Source organism: Myotis nattereri (assembly GCF_964212035.1).
Source record: "Myotis nattereri genome assembly, chromosome: 2".
In the NCBI taxonomy this organism is placed as follows: domain Eukaryota; kingdom Metazoa; phylum Chordata; class Mammalia; order Chiroptera; family Vespertilionidae; genus Myotis; species Myotis nattereri.
Window position 1 is genome coordinate 202,564,067 of NC_138076.1, and position 20,471 is coordinate 202,584,537.

Consider the following 20,471-nt stretch of genomic DNA (forward strand, 5'->3'; position numbering starts at 1 on the left):
ACTGATGGAGTCTGATGACAGCCCAATGCAACCGAAGGACACAAAGTTATAAAGCACAGACTGAATTTACATGACTGGGTTTTCTGAGCCCAGAGTGGTAAAGTTTTATTAAAAGGCCTGTATGACCTCACTCCGAGAAGTCGCTGCGTTTATGAGATGTAAAGTGAAGGACGCCTTGCCGAGTGCCCCTCCCCACTTGGCAGTTATCCTTCTGAAACAGCGTTTCCCCATCTGGAAAAGCTCCTCCCACCTTTGTTTACCTATCATCAAAGTCACAGTTTCATGTGCAGAATTGCTAAGACATTCTTGAGATGCTCTAGCTCAAAGGTTACAAACTCCTACCCAGCCACTGCCACCGTCTGGCTTGACCCACACCCACCTCTCCACCTGCAGACACAGCCAGCGGCCAGGACTTCACACCGGATGTCATTCTGCTGGTTTCTATCGCGGAAGCTCTCCCCACCCCCTGTGTGTAGCCCCTGTGTGTAGCCCCTGTGTGACTATTGGCTCATTGGGAGGTCTCCCCTAGTGAACCTGGCCTTGAAGAAAGACACAAGCCTGTGTGACCGACTCTCTCGGGAGACCCTCCCTGGCTCACCACGCGCTGGTTCAACCTCCACCCCAACCCAAGTGAAAACCCTCACCCAGGACTGAAAACTGGACACCAAGGAGAGCAAATGTCAGTCTCTCTCTGGTGTCGAAGCTGGGAGGAGCCTACGGGGTGGCGGTTGCTGCCAGGCCACCAGCCCCGGGGAGAAAGCCAACCCACAAAGAGGGAAGCAGAGAGGACACACAGGCGAGTCTCCATCGAGTTCTAGTCTCTGGTTCTCCCTCTGGTCTAAGCTGGTGTTAGCCGGGTTTTGACCTTGACACTGAGTCCTGAGTAACACGCCCTGTGTCTGGTACAGGCCCAGACACAATAACCACAAAGAGGAACTTAATCTGAGTTCATATGTGCAGGGTGGGGCAGAAGTAGGTTTACAGTTGTTCATCTGGAAAATAATACAATAATTAATAAATAAGGATACAAGAATAAACTCTGTTTTGCATACTCACAACCGTAAGCCTATTTCTGCCCCACCCTGTATCCCCCCCTCTCCACCACCCCAGTGATATGCAATGCAAAAGAAGTCACCACAAAGCTTATAAGGAGGGAGGCAGACCAGGATTTGAGAGAGAGCCAAGAAAGGGGAAAGGAAGTTCACAGAGTGGGAGGCAGTAAGAGAGTCCAAAGAGGGAGGCACGGTGAGCTGGACTTCCTTTTTTAAAATTTTCGGCTAAAATAAAGACTGATGGCTTTAGAATCAAACTCTGACAGGTCTGGCCTGATCACCTGGAAAACTGTTGGTGGAATCCCTCTACATTATACCTTAAATCAGTGGTTTTCAACCTTCTGGCCCTTTAAATACAGTTCCTCATGTTGTGACCCAACCATAAAATTATTTTCATTGCTACTTCATAGCTGTAATGTTGCTACTGTGATGAATCATAATGTAAATATCTGATATGCAGGATGGTCTTAGGCCCCCCCTGTGAAAGGGTCGTTCGACCGCCAAAGGGGTCGCGACCCACAGGTTGAGAACCGCTGCCTTAAACGGAATTGATTCCAGATATTCCGCTCACGGCCCTCTCCTCTGACAACAGGGCAGGAGTCAGGAGGCCGTGCCTGTCCTGTAGCTCGCCCTAAGCATCTTGGCACTGTAATCATGGCAGGCACATAGGAAAAATGGTTATGTTCGCATGATTAGAGCCGGCGTCAGTTGTGAATACTGTGCACACCTGGCTGCCCAGCATACCTTTCCACCCTCTTCAGGGATCATCCCTCTCCTTCTTTGGGTGCCATTGCCCTCCTCCCTATCGCTCCCTGCCCCCCACCCCCACCCCAGCTGCAACCACCTGCGTCACCAAACATTATGTGGGTGGTTGAAAGCTAAGCAGATCATAAGACCTCACCTCCAGCCACAGTACTTAGCTTGAGTGGGCACGTAACCACCCACATCAGGACAGGCAGGGCCCTTTCATGGACTTTGAAAGATCCAGGGGAAGAAGAAGCAAAGAACTTCCCTCTTAGATGGTAAAGCCACGACGTGACCAAGGGTTCTCAGTGGGTACCTCTCTTGAAGTATGGCAAATACTAGTCCACATAGAAACAGAAATGGAGGCAGGAAGGGGCAGGGAGGGAGGGAGGGAGAGAGAGGTTGGAGTTTAGTCTCTGAAAATCCTGAACTTGCCTAGTTTCGATTTCCTGAGGTTGAGTTGTTATCCTTCGATTCTCAGAATGACTCCAGTATCCTATACATCACCCCAGCTGTCTTCCCCCTTTTACATGAGTTTCAATTCAGTTTTATTGCTGGCAATCAAAGAATCCTGATCAATATATAAATTGAGATCTATTTTGGATTTGGCTGAGGAGTATTTATTTTTTAGAAATATATTTATTTCTGAGAGAGAGAAAGGAGAGGGAGAGAGAGAGAGAGAGAGAGAGAGAGAGAGAGAGATCACTTATTGCTGTTCCCCTTATTTATGCATTCATTGGTTGATTCGCGTATGTCCCCAGAGCGGGGACAGAACCCCCAACCTTGGCATATCAGGACCAAGCTCTAATCCACTGAGCTACCCGGCCAGGGTGGAGGAGCATTTAGAGAACCCAGATGAAAAAGCCTGTAGATCCTGGGAACAAACTTCAAGAACCAACAGTCTTCAGGAAGACAGTAGGAAAGGACAAGGAAGAGAGAGTTTGGAGGTACGAACGCATTTTGTTACTCCTTGTAATAATAGCAGCTATTGCTATCTATGAGGTGAGTATCAGCTTCATTTTACAGGTGAGAGAACGGGCTCAGCAAGACCAAACGGTGAGTAAGTGACACGTTTTCAACTCAGGTCTGTAGGATTTCAAAGCTTCATCTTCATTTCACCAGACTAGGGCCTGGTTCATCAGCTGCACATGCATTCTTTCTTAGACATCTATAGGAATTGAAGCAGAATCTCCTGACTCTTTCACTCCTGGTACCCTGTAAGAGGTTCAGATTGCTTATCTGTCAGAACTGGGGGAAGGCCCATTCCGATAGATACATCAAAAGTCTCTATCACTTGCCCTAACCGGTTTGGCTCAGTGGATTGAGCATCGGCCTGCGGACTTAAGGGTCCTGGGTTCGATTCCAGTCAAGAGCATGTACTTTGGTTGCGGGCACATCCCTGGTAGAGGGGGTGCAGGAGGCAGCTGATCGATGTTTCTCTTTCATCCATGTTTCTAACTCTCTATCCCTCTCCCTTCCTCTCTGTAAAAAATCAATAAAATATATTTTTTTAAAAAGTCTCTATCCCTTGGCCAGTGTAGCGCAGTGGTTGAGCGTTGACCCATGAACCAGGAAGTCTTGATTTGATTCTGGTCAGGGCACATGCCCAGATTGCAGGCTCCATTCCCAGTGTGGGGGAGTGCAGGAGACAGCTGATCAATGATCCTCTCTCATCTTGATGGTTCTCTCTCTCTCTCTCTCTCTCTCTCTCTCTCTCTCCCCCTTCCTCTCTCTGAAATCAATAAAAACATATATTTTTTAAAAGTCTATCTGAAGGCAAAGTGATGAAAAAATTCTTAAGTTGGCCTACTATGACCTGCAGGCCTGCTGCCTGTTTTTATAAATAAAATTGTATTGGAACATAGCCACACTGTTCATTTACATATCATCTATGGCTGCTTTCCCACTACAAATGAAGTTCAGTTATTGTGATGCAAAATGTAATATTTACTATCTGTCCCTTTAAGAGTTGGAAGCCAGCTCAACTGTTTTCACAGCTACATCTGCTTCAGAATGGCCTGGCCCATGGATCTGCCCACCAGCGGACATCCTGGTGCTCAGTGAGCAACCTTATCATACCTAAATCAGCAGTACATCTGGTTCCCTGCTCCTGCCCTGCCACTCTCCTTAATTTTCTTTTCATTTTGATTTTTCATGTCCATAGCCCACAGCATAAATCTTACCTCTGCCTCCTACTCCCTAAATCACACATTCGCCTTTGCTCAGCTGTTTCCAGCACTTTTTTCGGACACAAGCTCTACTCTTGAGTTTGGCCAATGGGGGTGGTACCAGCAGGAGATCAAAGGTGGGAAGTATTTGTACCCTGGTTCCTTCCTGCTGAACTGTGAGTTAGAAGCCTCCCTCTACCAAAGGCCTCCGTCCTGTCTGGGCATCCCTCCCCATTCGGCTCCTCTCCATTGGTTCTGAGACTGTTCCCTCCACTTGCCCCTGCAGACCTATGGGTGCTAATGGTTCCTGGTCTTGCAAACCCTGGGAAACAACTCTGTCTCCTATTGGTTTTCCTACACCCTACTCACATCTTTGGCAACCTGTATATCTTCTTTGGAGAAATGTCTATTCAGACCCTTTGCCTATTTGTTAATTGTGTGTGTGTGTGTGTGTGTTTTATCATTGAGTTGTAAGAGTTCTTTATATATTATAGGTATCAGTTCCTTATCAAATTATGATTTGCAAATGTTTTCTCCCATTCTATGGATTGTCTTTTCATTTTCTTGATGGTGTTCTCACATCGATGCTTCTCTCTCTCTCTCTGTCTCTCCCCCTCCCTCCTACTCTCTGTAAAAATCAGTGGAAAAATACCCTCGGATGAGGAGTAACAAACAAAGAAAAAGACAATCCAAGTCCAGGTTGTCACCTGTACTTCTGACAACAAGCTGTGAATCAGAGGTTTCCCTCCTCCCCACTGGGGTTCAATCAATTTGCTAGAATGGCTCACAGACCTCAGAGAAACATTTACTGACATTTACCCATTTATTATAAAGGACACTATAGAGGAAACAGATGAACAGCCAGATGGAAGAGATACACAGGGCAAGGCATATGGGCGGGGGCGCAGAGCTTCCATGACCTCTCCAAGGGTGCCACTCTCCCCAAATCTCCAGTGTTCAGGTGTCTGAACCCCCTCCTTTGGGTTTTTATGGAGACTTCATGACATAGGCATGAGTTATAAAATCACTGGCCATTGGAGATTGAACTTGTGGAGGAAAAGGGGCCACACGCTGACCTGATTAACTGAGGGGAGGCCTGCGTGGCGGCCTTGCAAACCCAGAGACCCAAAGTAACCACAAAGGATGGTTAACTTAAAACTTTTTAAAATTAAAAGGCAGTTTATAGTAGGTAGTCATGTTCCAGGCCGGTATCTTCCCTGACAAAGATCAACTTTGATCTTAACTGAGCCTATTGTCTTTTTGCATCCATGATAGCATACCTTTGGAATGTCAGGGTAACTTATAACTTCCCTGTTTCCGGACCCCTCAGGGCACAACCAATATGCCAGGGCACCAGGGTGGAGACCACAAATTCCCTCATTGTTATTGTTATCCTGTTAATTGTTGACGGTTAATTATCCTATACCCCTCTGTGTATAAGAAGCATGTGTCTATCATTTTGCTTTTTTATCCAATCCCAGAGGTTTCCCTGCCTTGCTTTCTCTCCGCCCCCCTCCCCCGCCCCACCCCCCCCCCCCCCCCCCGCCCTAACCTATCACCAATGGATTTCATGTAACCAACTTGCAGCCCCTCCTTTGATGGTAATTTATAAACATGGGTGAAAACCGCCATTCTCTCAGTTCCTTGAGAGTCTGCTTCTGGGCAATTGTTGACAGTTGGGTCAAATAAACTCACAAAAATGCATTGCAGGTTTGAATGTTTCTTACGTTAACAAACTCAATCTCCAGCCCATCTCCTTTCTCTGGAGGGTGTGGAATTCTAGGACTGAGAGTTCCACCCGTCAATCATCTGGTTGGTTCCCTGGCAACCAGAGGCTTTACTTAGGGGAGTCCCAAAGTCACCTCATTGCCATAAACTCATGTGTGGTTAAAAGGGGTTTGTTATGAATCTCTAGACACCTTTATCCTCTTACTACTTAGAAAGTTCTAAGAGTTTTAGGAAGACCAGGTATATATTTCTTATTATAAATCACAATATCACAAAAAACAACTGGTTCTGCACCACAAATAGCTTGACTCTGGCCAAGGGATTTCTCCCTGTGCCCACCCCACTGATCTGGACTTCACTGTGAATAATGGCCTGCAGTGGTGTGTAGCCTAGCAGGCTAAGTACAATACAACGTCAGGTTGTATTGTAATGATCTACTTAGCTGTCTGTCTTTCCTTGACCATGCATTCTTGGAAGTCTAGGGGATCTTTCGTTATCTCTAGCATGCTCAGAAAACCCTTGCCTGGTACACTCAGGACTTCGCATCAGACCAACCGTAGAAAACTTCATTTCTGTACCATCCTCATCAATCTTCGTAAGCTTGAACACAGATGGCTCTCCATCCTTCTCTGGTTTACCTCCTCAGTGAAATCAGGCTGTGTTTCTGGCTCTGAGTCTTATTTGCCTGGGGCCAATTTCCTTAGCATCGAACAGGCCAACTCTTCCATTCTAAAGACCTCCAAGCACACAGAGGGGCAGTGCAGGGACCAATAAAGAGAATTCAACTGGTGGCACTTGATTGACTCACTAAGGAAGGATGGAACCAATACTAGCAGACTTCCACCTTTGCAGTTGGCTATATGCTTGCCCATGAGACCACAAAGCCAAAATCCTTCAAGTTCGCTGCCAATACAAATTTGCAAACATATATTTTGGAGAGAAAAAAAAATTGATTTGGCCGTTCAACGTTCTTCTGCCCTCTTGATCTTTGAGTCAGTCTTTGCTTATCTTTTTATTTCTTGGTACATTAAGAACGCTCATTAAATCATGCTTGAAATGCATGCTTAATCTGTGTTCGGAGTTATCTTTAGGGAGGGTTCCAGGCTAATAGCTCTCCCCAGCAGGTGAGGGGCCCAGGGCAAATTACACTCTGCCCCTGCCTCCCAGCTCAACATGTCTAGGGCAGATGAAGTGATAGTAAGATTAATGCCAAGAACAGCCTCCAGTGGACAAAACTAGACACACAAGGTGACTGAGGACGAAGCAGGATCCCAGGGTCCTATCGCCAGCCTGCCTCTGCTATTAGAGAAATTCAGAGCTGACTCCAGGCAGATCTCTTTATTTTCTCTCTCTCTTTTTTAAGTTAAACTATTGCCTAGTTTTCAAAATAATGAGTAGGTTCTCCAGTCTCCTCCAATGGTGCCCGAAGAGTGCTGTTATTTAGGAGTCAGTGCTCCACAATGTGACTATGCTGACAATTGGATCCACAGTTAACTTCTTGTCCTTTTGCTTTTACTACTAGATACTGCTTTTTATTTATTTTATTTTTCATAATTACATAAAATAGTGCATGGTTCCTTCAACCTACAAAACAGGCTCTAGTCAAAGACGTCTAGCTTTTCTTTCTGTTCTCTTCAGTCGGTTTCTTCTCTTCCCGTTTTTTTTTTAATGGTATGTTCTTCCACTGTACTCCGCTCTGCCAAATAAGTAAATACACACATATATCTGTATCTCCCTCTTTTTTATATAAACTTTGGAAGAGTACACTCACTTTTCTCCATCTTCTTCATATAACAGTTACAGCCCAAGCCCAGAAAGTATATTTAATGTGTTGTGTGGTTGGGGACTATTTTAATGTTGGCTATAATAGGTAGGCTGGCCTACAACAGCTCCGAAAAAGCCAAGCCGCTTTTATCTTCCCACCCAGACCAACAGAGAGGCTGAGATCAGCTGGCCGCACGTGGGAAGCGTCCTGCAATGGGGAGGAACTGCGGTGCTTGCCAGAGGCAGTGCCGGCGAGGGAGGAACAGGGTGCAGAACTCAGTCTCCAACCTCGCACCTTGGAGATGGGCGAAGCATCTGAGGAGGAGGACTCCATCTCTCAGAAGGTGGAGCGCAGGGTCTCCCTAGGTGACTCACATTAGCTGTGTGGGTCTAACAATAGGCACCTTAGAAAGAACGAACACTTGCCGGCTGTTCTGTTTTGCTTTTTCTGTTTGTTTACAGACTCAAAACAACCCCTTGAACAGGGAGGCAGACCAGGCCAAAGGTCTCTGATCCAGGCAGGGAGAGAGTGGGCGGAGAGTGGATGGCGACAGGAGGGTGGTGCTAAAGCCAAGAGGTGGGTGGAGCTGGGGCTTGGGAGCCAGGCCTGTAGGAATACAGGGCAGAGCCTCATGCCTGACTGGAGAGGGAGATTTGTGGTTTATTTTAAAAAAAAAAAACATTTTTAATTGAAATTTAGCTAGAGAGGAAGGGAGAGGGAGCGAGAAACATCAGTGTGAGAGCAAAACATTGATGGGCTGCCTCCTGCACGCCCCCTCCTTGGGGATCCAGCCACAACCTGCAACCTTTGGGTGCACGGGAGGGTGCCCATCCACTGAGCCACACCAGCGAGGGCTGCGGGGCGATTCTTACTGCGAAGCCAACTCCCTTCCCGCCTCCCTCATGGTCCCCAGAACCTGGCACACCTGAAGCCAGAGAAGGAGGCTAGGGGGCCGAGTAGAGGAGCAAGGAAGGGAAGAGGGAAGAGCAAGAGCAGGTGCAAGTGGCTAGAATAGTCTGGAATACTCCCCCTTTTCAAAGCACACGCAGTCTCAGGCAACTCCTACCAAACATCTGCCCTCTCTTGCTCCGAGGGCTGATTTCTTTGCTCAGACGGCCTTTGGTGTGTATTTCCCAGTTCTGGGATGGGAAGAATAACAGGAATTTGCCAGTGGTCTCTCCTCATGTCTTCTGAGGCAGAAAAAGGGCAGAACATAAATGATCACGGGTAGAAGCACACTGATTAGGGCACACCCTGCATAGAATTCTCGGCAGCCATGGAAAAGGCTGAGTTAGGTCTCTGTGTATTGCTGTGGAAGGATGTACGTATATGTTGATGACTTCAAAAAGAATCAAGTTGCAAAACGATACCTATGTTTGCAAATGTTTCGGCGAAGTTCACAGTAATATGTTATCAGAAGTGTCTCTTGGGAAGTGAGATGGGAGAGAAATTGTATCAGTGACAATGCTCTCATTGCAAGTCAAGAAAACCCCCACGCAGGGGCTCACACAGTAGGAAATTTATTATCTTACTAGAAGCCGGATGCACAAAATTTGTGCAAAAGTAGGCCTTTCATTCCCCAGCTGCTGGCACCAGCTTCCCTCTGGCACTCCAGACCCTGGCTTTGTCCAGAAGGTCATCCGGAAGGACGTCTGGTCTAATTAGCATATTACGCTTTTATTATTATAGATACAACAAGCCCGTGGGGAGAGGGACCCTGGGTCGATTTACCCAGCAGCTCGGGGCATCATTGGGGACCCAGGTTCTTTCCATCTTTCTGCTTTGCCCTTCTCAGTGCGTGGGCTTTGTTGTCAGGCAGCTCCTCTCAAGGGGGACAGAGGTAGTAGTTTTAGGAGAAACATCCAAACTTAATTTCCCCAGCAGAGGAGGCCAAAGCCACCTGTCAGAAACAAGTCTGTCTGAGTGTGTTAGCCACACACCATCGCTGCTCCCAGCAGCCCCTGGGACTGCAGTTAGACACCGCAACGGCCACCAGTCAGCTATGCTTCCTGCAGCTGAGCGCTGAGGGACGGTCTCATGACATCCACAAGCATTCTCTCCTCTTAAGTTCAAATGCACGAGTTCACTTCCCCCGTGTGTCCCACGTGTCACAGGTCCTTGTCCAAACCACTGTAATCGATGTAAAGATAGACCAATCAGGACCACACTTTCGAGCTAGGCTAGTGCCCACCTCCCCAGATGCATGAATGAGGCTATAGAGGCAGGTGAGGGCGCCGCAAAAAAATCCAGGTTCTATAAGGAAGTAAAACATGGGGAATGAATGGCAGGTAAATAACCTGACATTGCAGCCTGCTACAAGGACGGAGGAGGAGCTTTTTAATCTGTATATTTCTGTATAGTTTGGGTTTTATGAACATGTGTTCCTTGTACAAGAGTTATTCTTTTAGTTAGGCCAGTTAATGGGATTTGGCTTCAAAAAGAAAAGTTTTTGATTCCATCTCTATGATTTATAATCTGTTGCCTTGGGCAAGTAACTTAACATCTTCAAGTCTTCTTTATTAAAAAAAAGTTGAAAGTGATTCTCAGAGAGAAAAAAAAGGTACAGAAAACATTAAAGGGATGTGAGTTTCTCTTATGTCCTGGAGAACAAATTATTCTCTATCTGTAAAGATTCAGAAACATATGTGTTATATTACACTACTTTAAGTTTAGTTATTGTTCTCATATTTCAGAGAACTGGGAATATACAGTTCTTCCATAAGCACAAAGAATAAAAAAAAGAGAGAGAGAGCCACAATGACTTCCTTTCAACAAATTTTGTAAAATGTTCTTCTATTGCCTCTGAGCTAGTTTTTGTTTGGAATGATAGAGAAAATAATATGCTTCCCAGAAGGTTGAGGTTTGATTATGAAATTAGGTGGCTATTTTGAAAATGATGAGTCGAGTTCTGTTTATACATTTATATATAATCTTGGTTCTTAACTATTTAAAATGGAAGCAAAGCCCATTATCTGAATATCACTTTAGGATGCAGGCTAAGAAAACTCGAACGTTGGGGAACTGTGATTAATTAGAGGATTTAGGCTTGGGTATTTCTAAGAAACACTGGAGGTGGCAGAGACAAAGCGGCCTTTAGAGTCTAAGATGCAAAGTAACAATTCAGATCTACCCGCACGCTAGGGTGAGATCGTAGAAGAGTCATTTATCTTTGCTGCCTTTAAGTTTCCTTGTTTCAAAGCAAAAAATAATTAGGCTGTTTGAAGATTGTGCCATATCAGTTATCTTTTGCTCCATAAAAAATACTCTAAATTTTAGGGGTTTAAAACAACAATCCTTTCGTTTGCTCAAAATTTCTTTGGGATTGTAATTTGGGCTGAGCTCAGATAGATGGATTTTCTTCTGATTTTGTCTAGGGTCACTCATGTGGTGACAGTCAGTTTGTAGATTGGCTAGGAGGCCTCCGCTGGGTTCCTCTCTCTGTTCCTTATCCTCTAATAGGCTAGGCTAGCTCAGGCTTCCTCGCATGACACTCTCTGGAGGAAGAGCAGGCAAACCCAGTGTTCAAGCACTTGTTAATTCTCCGCTTGTATCATATCTTCCAGTGTCCCATTGGTCAGAGCACATCACATGGCCACACCAAACACCAGTGTGGGAAGCGTCCACACAAGTGGTCGGACCTAGGAAACCCTGACTGAGTGGAGCCTTTGTTGTAACAATCTACCCTGGGACATCGAAATAAATCAATCAGCAGATGTGAAGACTCATATCGACATTTTAAAATACCAAATGAGTTACAGTCACAAAGCCTTGAGGTTAAGTCAAGCCAGTGTTGTTACTCAGAGTGCATTTAAAACTGAAAGAGATGCCTGACGGGCGTGGCTCAGTGGTTGAGCATCGACCTATGAATCAGGAGGTCATGGTTCGATTCAGGTCAGGGCACATGCCTGGGTTACGGGCTCAATCCCCAGGGGTGGGGGTGGAGGGCATGCAGCAGGCAGCCAATCAATGATTCTCTCTCATCATTGATGTGTCTGTCTCTCTCTCCTTCTCCCTTCCGCTCTGATATCAATAAAAATATATTTAAAATAAAAACAAAAAATTAAAGAGGCACTCTCCCTCCAGAGAGCACGCTGGTGCCGTTCCCTTTTCCTTCTTCCCCCACAGGCACGTATCCCCTAGCCTCTAAGGGGCCCCATGAGACTGCATCCAGGGGAGCAATGGGCATTGGTAGCTAGTCCCAGGTTCACCCCCTGAACATGTCTCCAAGGCCCCCCTTTCTCTGACTTCCCAGTGAGCCAACACAGCCCAGCCCAGTCTCTCCTAGCGCTTCTTCTATGCCCTTCCTTGTTTCACTGTCCTAAGTATATTTTTGCTGTGGTCAATACATTGTTGCTTGCTTCTCTACCAAAAAAATAAAAAGAAAGAAAGAAAGAAAAGGAAGGAAGAAAGAAAGAAAGAAAATGCCCAGTTGGTGTGGCTCAGTGGTTGAGTGTCAACCCATGAACCAGGTGGTCACAGTTCCATTCCTGGTCAGGGCACATGCCCAGGTTGGAGGCGTGCAGGAGGCAGCCGATCAATCATTCTCTCTCATCATTGATGATTTTATCCCTCTTTCTCCCTCTCCCATCCTCTCTCTGAAATCAATAAAAACATTTTAAAAAATTATTTAAAAAATCAATTAATTAAAAAATAAAATAATTAATTTGGCTCAGTGGATATAGTGTCAGCCTGTGGACCAAAGGGTCCCGGGTTTGATTCCAGCCAAGGGCATGTACCTCGGTTGCAAGCTCCTCCCCAGCCCAGGCCCTATGTGTTTCTCTCACATTGATATTTCTCTGTCTTCCCCACTCTCTTGTACTCTCTCTAAAAATCAATGGAAAAATATCCTCAGGTGAGGATTAAAAAAAAAAAAGACAAAAAAAAAAAAAAAAAAGACACGAGCTTTAAAAACAACCTGGAAGATACTTGGGAGAAAGAGTAATTTGTGAGGTCAAAATGAAGTTTATCACCATAACAAGATTTGCATTATTTGAACATCTGCTGGGCTAGAACATGCCCTCCCCAGATGAGAGGCGATGTGAACAGTCCCACTCGGAACCCAGCCTCATCTTGACCTCCCACTTTGGGAGGCTCTCGGCTCCCTATGCCTTTCTTTTCATTGCACCCAGAATCCATTACCTCCATACACTCAACACGGTAAACGTCAATTAAACATACATTCGTTTGTTGTCCTTGTCCCCTCGTACACAGACAGCTCCAGGAGGAGAGGCATCATGCCTGTTCCACTTTCCAATCTCTACCCCGCGTCTAGCACAGGTCTTTGCACATAATAGGAGCCTAGTGAGCATTGGTTGGGCAGTAAATGAAATGAAAAGCTGCACTTATGCAACAAGTATCTCCTGACGTGGTTTCCCAGCACCAGGCATCTGCTGTTCTGAGAATACAGCGAACTTTCCCGTTGCTTAATGGATGATTCACTGTGTTAATTATTTGCCAGGGGAGGGCAGTAGCTCCTTGCTCCAAACTCTTGTCTCCATCTACAGCTTCTGCTAATCAGTTCTTCCCCGAACAGTGGCAGAACCAAATCCCATGGATTCTACCTGGGCTCTACCACCGGAATCCCGCCCTTTCCTCCACTACCGCCTTAGGGGTCCTTGTCACTTCTTTGCTACGGCTCCCACCTATGCCTCCTAACGGGGCTCCTTGCCAGCAGCCTTGCCCAATCCCCTTCCCTTCAACTGTCAGAGAGATCATCATAAAAATATTTGAAAAATTAATTCTAGGATTAAAGACCTCCCCCGTCCCCCCAAACCGAGAGATCAGACTAAAGTCCAAACCTTTTGGCATGAAGTTCAAGGCATTTTGCAATCTGCCCTGAGGTTCCTCTCCACTGCTCTCTCATCACCAGCCCCCTTCCTCGCACGCAGCCTCTGCCCCAGCCACAGAGAACGTTCCTGTGTTGAATGAAATGTGCCTACCCTGCCAGGACGCCATAATCTGGTGCCAGCTATCTCTTTTACCTGACCTGTCTTCACCTCTCCTACTTAACCTGGCAAACTCCCTCCTTCTCATCACTCAGACCTCACTCGAAATTACGTTCTCGGCAAGCCTGACCAGCCTCCGTTGCTCATACCCCTATTAAAATCCTCCTATGTTGTGTTGAAAGTCTACAGCCACAGCTCCTGCTGCTGCTGTTTCCAGCAAGCAAGAAGGTTTGTTGCAAGAGATGAGTGAAGGAAAGAGGAAAGGAGGATCCTGGAAATTAAAAACAAAAAAAGAGTGTGTCCCACAGTTGGTGCCCCATCCCTGACTTCTGGCTTCCAGCTGCCTCTCTGTCCCACGAAGTCGCTCTGAAAGGCTTTTTGTGGGGACTGCGTGTTGTGTTTGTTGGCCGGCCATCCCTTCCCTCTTCTGGAAGCAGCATTCTTCTTCCCTATGGGAAAAGCTGCCCTGTGTAGTTTGAGTGGGTTTGGTCCTATCCACCTCCCAAAGGATTCCATGCTCTTAGACATAATGCATGGTTTAGAATTGGGCACATGAGCCCACTGAGACCATTCAAAAGTCCTCCTTGAGCATTTTCTGCCAAAGAGGTTTGGAAAGATGCCCTCCTGCCTGAGAATGCTAAGCTGGTAAAATGAAAGTCTGGGCTCTCGGTCATCATTATGATCCCCATTAGAGAAGGCCTATTTAAGGAAGAAGGGAGTGTGCTTTGATGACATTTGAGCTCCTGGATCAAGCTGTGCCTGAAGCCAACTACTTTAGGTGAGCCAATAAATTACCTTTTCATTTATTCTAGTTATTTTGGGGGTTTTGCCAGTTACATATGAAAGAGTCCCCAGAAATATATTTGAAAAACAAAAAGTCTTTGTTATTATCTTAACTTCACCCAGAAAAAGGTGTGGTTAGATATGAAAAGTAAGGCTGTGATCTCACAGGAAATACAACAGAAGCAAAATCTTTGGGTGAGAAAACTACGGGTCTCTGACCCTTCTGAGCAGTTTCTCCAAAAGTAGCTTCATTCTTGACTACAAATGTGGTAAGAAAGTTACCAGAAATCAGGCAAACCCATTTCCAAGTGTAAATACCAAAATTTACATTTCTTTCCCCAAGATAAGCTTTTTTTTTTTTTTGGCTTTGTTCTTTTTTAATTTTTTTAATGTTTTTACTGATTTTAGAGAAAGGAAGAGAGAGATAGAAACATCAGTGATGAGAGAGAATCATTGATTGGCTGCCTCCTGCATGCCCCCTACTGGGGATCGAGCCCACAACCTGGGCATGTGCCCTGACTGGGAATTGAACCTTGACCTCCTGGTTCATGGGTTGATGCTCAAAGCCTGAGGCACACTGGCCGGGTGGCGTAGTTCTTTTTTTGAATATTATTACCTTTATTATTATAGATGCTATCTGTATAACCCCTTAAAAGGGCCAGATTAAGAAACCTGGTGCTCATTTTCTAAGTACTAAAGCCAAGGGCAATTCCACTGTTGTTGTGTTTTTGTTGTTGTTTTTTTGTTTTTTTGTTTACTTCCAATGGTTTCAGTGAACCATCAAGTTCATTTTTATTAATACTCAGAAAAATTTAAATGAGTACTTACTCATAGACCCTTCTGTTAAAGCCCATCTCAAGCACAAAAGGTGTTTCTTGACTACTGAATAAAAATAATATGGAACTTGAGAGAGACCTCATATATTTTTTAGGTGCTAGTGGTGTTTAAGGGAGAGAAAAAGAGAGAAGTTTAAGAAATGGCCCTAGCTGGTTTGGCTCAGTGGATAGAGTGTCAGCCTGTGGACTGAAGGGTCCTGGGTTTGATTCCAATCAAGGGCACATTCCCAGGTTGTGGGTTCAATCCCCAGTAGGGGGCGTGCAGGAGGCAGCCAGTCAATGATTCTCTCTCATCATTGATGTTTCTATTGCTTTCTCCCTCTCCCTTCCTCTCTAAAATCATTTTTTTTAAAAAAAAAAGCAAATATTTTTTTAAAAAGAAAAAGAAATTATGGCACTTGAAGATATCTCTAGATCCAGGACTTCAAAAGACTTTTTTTTTAAGTGTAGAGAATTCCTCTCTTTAGAGGTGTTTAGAGGAAAGCAAATTTATGGGCCATTTTTTGAAAGTGAAACTTTAAAAGAGGCAGGATTGACAAAAACTAACTAGTACCAAAAAAAAAAAAAAAATCTGCTTTTAAACCATTCTTGGCAGTTCAAAAAAGGCCCGAGAGCCCCTGGGGCGATGGTGACAAAGGAGCAGGGGTGAAATGTCTGCCAGAATAAAATCAGTTGAACTCTCTCATTTCAGGACAACTTATCTGGAAGGGACCATGAGAAACTGTCATCAGAAAGGTGTGTCCGGGAGGCCTGGAGAAAGAACAAGCTTGATGGTGCCAGCTTATTGCCCTTCCTTTCTTTCACTCTGTAGCAAGTCCAAGTAAATAGAAGTTTATTTTTCCTTTCATTTATTTACTCACTTGCGAAGTGTTTACGGAGCAGCTATTGATGAGCAGTCTGTGCGGCTCAGGAGGGAGCAGAGGAGCTGGATTGCAGGACTCCTGTCCTGCTCTTCACTCCTCACCAGCTCTAGCCTGGACCATTCAACAAATATTTACAATAAAAGCATGTTTTGTGCCAGGCACTGGGCTACCACAGAACCAGTTCTTCCCCCTGGAAGTGATGGTGGCAGGTAGATAGGCTTTGATTCCTAAAGACACCAAAGGGGGCCCAAAATGACAATGTTGCAGAAAAGGCTAAAATATAGCAAGCGCATTAAAGTGAGTTCATGCATAGAAGGAGCCAGAGTCTGCATCACAACAAAGGGTCTGGAGAGGCCAGCCGCGGGCACCAATTGTCCCCTTTCTGCAGAGCTGAACGGACGTGCCTCTGCTTTTAGATCAGGAACCACCACCATGGGACTGAACACCTTGGAATCACAGTGCCCAAGATGCAGCACAGGCCGACCTTCTGCTGGTCCCATAGGCTATTCTTGATATGGAACTAACCCAAAGGCAGAGTCCCCAAGGGGGTCTCATTGAGACAAGATGCAAATCATCAGTCTCACAATTATCAACAGTGCTGACAAGCTGATACAAACTGCCCTGAAACTTGCCTTGGATCCATGATTACAAAGCAACACCATTAGTGAGAACATTTCATATCTTGGCCAACGTCCAGTGCTGTGCAGTTTCATCTCTCACTTCAGCCACTCACGACTCTGCATCCAGTGAGTTAAAAAAAGAAAGAAAGAAACAAACAAACAAAACAGTGTGGGGGGAAAAAAAACACAGTCCTAGTCAGTTTGGTTCGGTGGATAGAGTATCGGTCTTTGGACCAAAGGGACCCGGGTTTGATTCCGATCAAGGGCACTTACCTTGGTTGCAGGCTCCTCCCCAGCCCAGGCCCTGGTCGGGGCTCATGCAGGAGGCAACTAATCAATGTGTTTCTCTCACATCGATGTTTCTCTCTGTCTTTCCCTCTCTCTTCTACTCTCCCTAAAAAATCAATGAAAAAATATCCTCGGGTGAGGATTAACAACCATAACAACCAAAAAACAGTGTGAAAAACAAAACAAAATATAAGAAGTGTTGGTGAGGGTGTGAAGAGATCCTTGTGCATTGTTGGTGAGAAGGTAAAATGGTGCAACTGCTATGGAAAACAGTATGCAAGTTCCTCAAAAGGTAAGAATAGCCCGGCCGGTGTGACTCAGCAGTTGAGCATCGACCCAAGAACCAGGAGGTCACTGGTTTGATTCCTGGTCAGGGCACCTGTCCGGATTGTGGGCTCGATCTCCAGTAGGGGGTGTGCAGGAGGCAGCTGATCAATGATGGTCCTCTCTCATCGATGTTTTTATCTCTCTATTCCTCTCCCTTCCTCTCTCTCTAAAAAATCAATAAAAACATATTTACAAAAAAATTTAAAACAGAACTACCTTATGATGAGCAACCCCACTTCGGGTATGTATCCGAAAGAAATGAAAGCAGAGACTTGAAGAGGTATGTGCGCACTCGTGTTCACAGCAGTGTATTCACAATAGCCAAGAGGTGGAAGCAAGTGTCCAAATGCCCATCGACAAATAAATGGGTGAACAAAATATGCTACCTACATAAAGTGGAATGTCATTCGGCTTTAAAAAGAAAGGAAATCGAGCAATAGGGAACTCAAGCACAGACCTGCCCCTAGGTCAGGGATGGCGAACCTTTTGAGCTCGGCATGTCAGCATTCTGAAAAACCCTAACTTAACTCTGGTGCCGTGTCACATATAGAAATTTTTTGATATTTGCAACCATAGTAAAACAAAGACTTACATTTTTGGTATTTATTTTATATATTTAAATGACATTTAACAAAGAAAAATCAACCAAAAAAATGTGTTCGTGTGTCACCTCTGGCACGCGTGTCATAGGTTCGCCATCACTGCCCTAGGTCTTTCTGTGAGCCTATACATTCCTGTTTTAGCTTAACCCAGTTTGAATCTCAGTCGCTTGTATCCAGAAGATTCCTAATACAGAACCGTAAGTGCATTGCAACCCTGGGAGGTAACTGTTTCTTGTTTTCTTGTTAATTGAGGTGGAATTTATATACAGTGAAACATACAGATCAATCCGATTGTGCAATTCAATCGGCCGGTGAGGTCATGTTCTACTTAGGACATTTTGAGTTGCAAATAACAGAAACCTATTTCAAGTGGCTTAAGGGGGAAAAGGAGTGGAGGAAATGATTATAACAATATAGACACATCTCATGGAACTCAAGGTCTCTGCTGCCGCCTAACAAACCACCACAAGCTCTGCAGCTATAACAACACCCGTTTACTATCTCCCAGCTCAAGACTGAAATTCAGGTACCAGCCAGGCTGAGTTCCCACCCCAAGGCTCTGTGGGAAAATCTGCTTCCCAACTCATTCATACTCCTGGCAAATTCAAGTCCTTGCTGTGGTAGGTCTGCGGTCCTCATTCCTTTCTGCTGCGTGACTTCTGGAGGGCATCTAGGGTTCCTTGCCACATGGCCCTGTAGGCAGTTCACAGGTAGTTCTCAATGGGGAGGGGCGTGGTTTTGCCCCCCAGGGAACACTCATCGGGCTGCTGTTGGCAGGAAGCCTTCATTGCCCACTGAGTGGACCTCTCCATTGGGCTGCGTGAGGGTTCCCATAACACAGCCACTGATGTCCTCTAGAGCAAGGCCAGGCACTTGAGAGAGAAGCCACATGTCACTTAGGATCCAGACCTGGATGACACACAGCCCCCACGTATGCAGCGTGCTCTTAGTTGGAAATGAGTCACTGGCTTCAGCTCGCACTCATGGGCGGGGACGCTGGGCTCCACCTTTGGAAGGGACTAGTGTGACAGAGTCTTCAGACATATTTGGAAAACCACTCCGGCACTTGAACCGATGTAGGAACAGATTCTGATGAAAAATGACTTACTTTTCCTAAGCTTCTGTTTACTCAAATGACATGACCTTAGTGATGGGGTATGTGACTGGCCTGGTCTGGGTTCTTCCGCCCGAAAAAAGGGTTCTGTCTCCAGAAGGAAGAGGAAGGGGATGCTGGGCAGTCATATGGGTCCGGATGTCCACTGCACACATCATTTTTGTTCCAGCAAGAGACAGGATGGGCACACTCCCGTAGAGTCTGTCCTTGCCTCACGCCCTTTGTCCTGTCCGAGCTGGTCTTAGAGGAGTCTCAGCATTTTTTCTTTTTAATTAAAAAAAAAATTGCGGTAAAACACACATAACACAAAACTTGCCATTTTAGCCACTTTTTAGCGTAGAGTTCAGAGGCATTAAGTACCTTCACATGGTTGTGCAACCGCCACCACCATCTGCATGCACAAAACTCTCCATCTTCCCAAGCTGAAATTCTGTGCCCACTGAACAATAACTCTCTATTTCTCCCTCCCTATTGCCCCTGGCAACCACCATTCTACTCTGTCCCTATGAATTTGTCTACTTTAGATACTTCTCTGTAAGTGGAATCATACGATTTGTCCTCGTCAGGCTGTCTTTTTCTGTTAGCATGTCTTCAAGGTTTATCCATATTGTAGCATGTGTCAGAATGTCCTTCCTTTTTAAGGCTGAATAGTCATCCATTGTGTGTAGCTACCACATTTTATTTATCCATTCATCCATCCCTACACCCTTAGCTTGCCTCCACCATTTAGCTGTTGCAAATGCTGCTGCTCTGAACATGGGTGGGGAGCCTCGGCATTTTATGAGTAGTTCCCTTGCAGCAATTAAAGACTTTCTCATGGACTTTACTTAGGTCCTGGGCTCTCAGAGCTGCAGCTGTGTCGGGGAAAGTGCATTGGATGTGCAGGCGGAAGATGCAGGTTGTGGTCCTCCCTCTGCCACGGTTAGCTACTTGACCTGGGTGAGTCAATTTATCTCGCTGGACCTCGTTGGGGTCTGGGAGACTCGGATGACATAATTATAATGGAATAGCTGGAAAGACAGATAAAGAGGGAAGTAGAAATAACAACTGCATAGTTGCTTAACTCCTTTTCCCAGCTCCTGGCACGCGGGAGGCTCGGAACATCTAAGTGTAGCATCTAAATATCTGAGAAATAAATAAGTTCTAGAACCCCTTGGTATATTTGATTTGTTGTTTAAGTCTCCTTTGTGAGAACATCATTAATTTGTGGTCACTCCTAGGTTCCATATTTCTTCTTTTATTACTCTGTATGTAAAGATTCCTCAGGACAATATTTTTAGGTAGTGCCCAATATTTTTAAAAATATAGAATCTAGTTGCAAGGGCATCTTTCCATGGGACATGTGGGCCCAGAAGCTCAGACTTTCAAGTTCTGTTCTCAAATTGCTTGGCTTTTGATCATCCTTAATCCTCAGTATTTATTCAGGCTAATCTGCGCCCCCCCCCCCCCCGCCCCCAAGAGGTTGACTGATTTGCAAAATCACTGACATTAATTTTTCATTTGCCTGATACAGAAAAAGGACTCAATTCCCACCGTAAAGCTGTGTCCTCATTATCAATGCAAAGATTCTTTCTGGAAGGATCCACAAACACCTAACCGTAGTTGCTTCCAGGCAGGCAGATTTGGGGTTTGGAGT